The sequence below is a fragment of the Gorilla gorilla genome, chromosome 11, assembly GCF_029281585.2.
Source record: "Gorilla gorilla gorilla isolate KB3781 chromosome 11, NHGRI_mGorGor1-v2.1_pri, whole genome shotgun sequence".
NCBI classification, from domain to species: domain Eukaryota; kingdom Metazoa; phylum Chordata; class Mammalia; order Primates; family Hominidae; genus Gorilla; species Gorilla gorilla.
Genome location: NC_073235.2, coordinates 66074774 through 66080000, shown reverse-complemented (window position 1 = coordinate 66080000; position 5227 = coordinate 66074774). Strand labels below are relative to the sequence as shown.

At 33.7% G+C, this 5227-nt stretch overlaps 1 protein-coding gene across 2 annotated transcripts in view; it reads left to right on the top strand.

Annotated features, from left to right (window-relative positions):
- FIGN (fidgetin, microtubule severing factor) overlaps positions 1–519 on the top strand; it is a 136699-nt gene extending 136180 nt beyond the window's left edge. For both annotated transcript variants that reach the window (XM_019022825.4, XM_004032714.5), the window contains one exon: positions 1–519. This exon is cut by the window's left edge and continues 10988 nt beyond it. The gene's annotated coding sequence lies outside the window, so the exon portion shown is untranslated.
- Positions 520–5227: the final 4708 nt, after the last annotated feature.

Here is a 5227-nt window from a genome sequence, read left to right as displayed (position 1 = left end):
TGATTCCGTCTCTGTCTACCACATTTTAGAGACATGGAATCTGACAACTAGGAATTTAGTTTACATTGCATCTGAAAAGTGGTGCACAGGCATTTTGTACTTTAAATCAGAAATAGGACAAATGCATTAGCTCTTTTAAAGGTAATACAAAGACTACAAATGTAATCTTTAGTTCTAAGAAAACCGTTTTAGACGTTAATAGTGAGGAATTAAATCACAAAATTATTGAGTGGGATGAGGCCAAATCAAGTGTAAGAGCACAGGGAAATCTTGATTTCTAATTATGAATAACTTCTGAAGTTTAGGCAGTGGCAAAGGAACAATTTTGGATTTAGCAGCAATGACATAATTTGCTAAGCCTGCAGAGGTAGTGTCTTAAATGGAGTGCAGTTTCTATTTTTTGCTCTCTGTATTCTAATTGTCTGCTTTGCCTTGTTTAAAACATGAACAGAGTAAGTGCTTCCTCATGTTACACAATGACTGTTATTAGTTTCTGCACAAATAAAACTAAATATTTTATATCATTTGAACATATTGAAAAAATCGTACATGTGTTTATCATAATGCTTGCTATTTTATCAAATACTCTCAGAAACAAGCAGCGTAAAAGTCTCATCATTTCTGTCTCACCCTATTAATATGGTTTTACAACATAGATTTTTACTGATCATAAGACCATAGTATTTTCAATTGAGTGCTATTAAATTGTAATAATTGGAAATTATCCAAGAATTAAATGTTCGTACTCTATTTTTTCAAACGTATTTAAAAGACTTTTTTTAGTCTCTTTGCATACCTGCTTATTACAATTCCTGACCTCCGCAACATGCACATAACACACTTTATGTAGTTTTAAACCATCACTGAGATGCTACAGAACACTCTAAGAACACTATAGGATACGAAGTAAACGGCTGTTTGCTATAACTGGAGATAGTAGAAGATAGCTACACAATGCTCACTCTCCAGCCTCATTCGATGTTAGCCTACTTTATGTCTGTCTCCTTTTTATATCCTTGGCCTAGGGCAGTGGTTCTCAAACTTTTAACAATGCATAAAAATTACCTAGAGAGCTTGTTAAAACAAAGTTTCCTGGGCCTCACCCCCAGAGATCTTGATTCAATAGATAGAGTAGGATTCATATGTTTACATTTCTCTCACATTCACAGATGAAGCCAAAGCTGTTGGTTTAAGGACCACTGGCAGAGGGGTGGAAAAGTTTTTGTTCCAACAGATCTCCAATTCCGTGGGAAATTTAAGAAAATATCTGGGGCTGTGTCATCTTGGTCCTTCTCTCAGTGAGCTAAAAGTGACTTAGCTATAATATCACCTAAAACTTGAAAGTAAAGGGAAGCAGTGCTGTAAACATCATTTTAATTAAATCATTCTAAATCATTGTTAGAAATACCTTCTTAGCCCTAGACAATTTAAGTAAGCAGAAAGTTTTGGATTTCCAATTGAGTTTGCCTCTGAATGCTATGCAACTCAATTTGAAACAAAAATCTTCACTAAATGTTGTTAAGTGTCATAAAAGTGAATAAAAGCCAACAATGTGCTAAAAAGATGATGCCTATATATTTTAAAGCCTCTTTTTCCCCCTCATCTTTTTGTCAAGTTCAGTCCATTGTTAGCAAAATATTTGCAAGTAAAAATAGTTATGAAGCTATAGCACAGCTAATAAAGTTACAATAATAGGTATATTCATATTACAGTAAAATACTTTATTATATAATCATTTCACATGATACCTAGCCAAATAATTCTAATTATGCCAAGAGGAAGTTTTAAGACTTCATCTATATACAAGTCGTATTCGGTAACTAAATATCCTCTTAGTTCAATTTAATGCATTTTATCTACACAGTTCTATAAATAGGAAATAATAAAGACATCATTCATAGGGGTTATCATGAGCCTTAGAAACTCGTTTTTACCAACTGTTACAAGCTAACATATTTTTACTCTGTCTACAAGGATTCTGGTGAATGCTAGTTAACTGACTTAAAATTAAGCCTGATTATGAATTATAAATGAAACAATACCTTACTATAATAGTTTTTATTTTAAGTAGGTGATATTCAAGTCAACAGCCAAAATGACAAACTTTTCTTTCCTAACCATTGAAATTGAAAGGTTAAACTCTTCTTGACAATAAGATTTACATTATCACCCAGTGCTGGTTACTTTCCTGACCAACGCTGAACAGTTTCAATTACCTCTTCTCTACTACTGTGGTTTGTAAAGTTGGAAAATCTAAATCTGTACCATTTCATTTATTTTTAGAAAACATAATTCCCCTCTAATAAATAAGACTAGATGATCAGGTAATGGCCTCCTAAAAGATAGAATGCATACAATTAGGTGGGAATTTCTTGAAAATATTGGATGAGTCAACCCTATACTGTCTAAAATCTCAAATGACCCAACATATATGTCAATGATACCAATTCTGGGAGGTGGATTCATCGCATTCCTGACATTTTATATTTTACTTACTCTTCCTGGTGTTCTAGTCGGTTTTGAACTTTAAAGAAGGTTGAAAGAAATGGGGGAGGCAGAGTGAGGAAGGTCAGAGAAAACAGAACTAAATGGACTTCATCATTGAGTAAATGGTGTTTTATTTTTATTATGTAATTGGTCCAATATTTTTATTTTCCATAAAGTCAAACTCATAAAAATGTGTAATAGCTTCAGAATAGCAATGCGACGAGACTGCTTATTGTGACAATCAACAATATGGGGGCAGGTAAAAGAGGAGTAGTAGCTGAAGTTAAATGCCCTTTTCAAATGCTTTGGTAAGTGCAGTTCTGATGGGGCTCTTCCAAGCTATTCTCTCCTACCTACAGAATTCCAAAGAGTTCCAAAGAGTTTAGTTATATGTCAGTGATATTTGAACAAAATTTTAAGGTATTTGAAATGGTAAATCCAGTAAACAAATGTGTTCGGTTGGGGATCCAAAATTTTAGGGCTAACTTTTATTATTTATAGATATCCAGTCTCAGTAAATGAAAGTCTAATTATTTTGATGTCAGAAAGTCAAATAAAAATTAACAAACCAGTAAAAAGAAAAAATACATAGGAGGCAAGGTGCTGTGGCTCATGCCTGTAATCCCCACACTTTGGGTGACTGAGGTGAGTGGATCCCTTGAGCCAAGGAGTTTGAGATCAGCCTGGGCAACAAGGCAAAATACCATGTCTACAAAAACATAGAAAAATTAGCTAGGTGTGGTGGCGCGTGCCTGTAGTCCCAGCTACTTCGGAGGCTGAGGTGAAAAGATCACCTGAGCCCGGGAAGGCAAGACTGCAGTGAGCAGTTATCACACTGCTGCACTCCAACTTGAGTGACTAGAGTGAAACTCTGTCTCAAAAGAAAAAAAAATAGGTAATATTCTTATTACTATAATGTCTTACAATGATACTAACATTAAAAAACAGAATCTAATAAATGCTTGAAATCTATTCCATGCTTGAAAATATGGATTATACTATAAGAATACATTAGTAAATATGGATCTTCCTACTGTAACTAAACACACACACACACACACACCACGAAGTAATGAATTTGAGTTTACATTACTTAAAAACATGTAACTTTCACAACTCAAAGTATTCTTATTAAGGAAAGATGTTGAAGCAAAATGTCAATTTTAAATCATCACAGGTATGTGATATATAAAAATGTGAATATACGATGCCATATTTATAGTAATAAGAACAACAGTTACTATTTCCAGACATTTACTAGGGACTTGGCACAGTGCTAAGTGCTTTATCTCAATGAATCTTTTCGACAACCCTGTCAAGTAAATGTTCATTTTGCAGAGGAGAAAACTGAAGCTTAGCAATGTATCTAAAATGGAAGAGACAGTAAATGAAGTAAGAATTTTAACTCAGTTCTACTGACTCAAAAGGCTGTATTTTTTTACCATGATACCACATTTGCCTAAAGTCTCAGTTGACCAATATATGTGTCACAGAGACTAAACATGGAGACTACTGTTAGGCACTTTTCAGAATCTATGATAGCTGTCTTTAACAGACGAGAGTGACATAATATACTGTATGGGCTGCCAGAATTTTTTGGACTTCAGGTTTGACCTATCAGACTGATACTCTTAGTCAAATTTTTATAGTTGTTTGATTTTTTTTTTCTTTTTCTGTAGTGAAAACAGTCTACATGTATTAGGTATATTCTGCCGAGCAGCGTGCCAACTTTACTTGCAATTATTCCCCACCATGTTCCTCATGAGTTAGGTACATTATTATCTCCATTTCCTAGAAGGAAGCAACTTAACAAAAAAGCAATTCCATATTAAAGGTAAACAAGATATTATGTTGAGAAATCTGCATTACTGCCTTTGATTCTCTGATATATTGAGCTAACTTGAGAGACCAGTTGTTGTGGTTGTTTTCATTTTAGAAATGATGGGAGTTGGAGGGAGCAAGAAGGGTCAGCAGAGTCAAAAGGTATGTGTGATTCCTCATTTAAGTGTGTGTTAAGGCAGCGCAATTAAAACTCACCTCCAAAAAAGAGGAAAAGAAGAAAACCCAAATGGAAAATTTTAAGTCAATTGATTTAACCAAGTAGTCAGTGACGCAAAGAATGCTACCAGGAATAATTTGTTTCCTTTCTACTTACTATGCCAGAATCAAATATGACTTCAGCTGTATGTTGCTTCTGGGAAATTGTAAAGATCTTTTCAAATTTTTTTATCTTTTTCAGAATTTACACAATTTTTTCCATTAAGTGTTTTAAGTAAAAAATAATAAGCAAAAATATACATTTAGAAAATATTGTTCTGATGGAAGAAAAACCTTGTACTGCCTTTCTAAATAATGCTGTACTACATTTCACAGCTTAAAGAATAAATATGTCAAAATGAGTAGATTCCTTTCTAAGTTACAAATTCATATCTTATACTCACTTTTTGTCAGTCCCTATAACGTGCTATTTTATGTTGCTTTGCCCCACACTGATAGTTTCTGTAAACTAAGTCCTACTTCACTTACTTTTAAAGACAAATGTTTGCTTAGTGTCTACAAATGTGTGCTAACTGTAGTCCCTCAGACATTCATTAGTGTTTAGAGTTTGCACTTAAGGAGGACAATGGCATTGTAAATGAAAATGACCAGTAGCCAAAGGGAACATATAATTGTTTGTAATTAAAACTGTTGCTGAGTTAATCGGATTCACATTTGAATATACTTTAAAGCATTTCTGTCT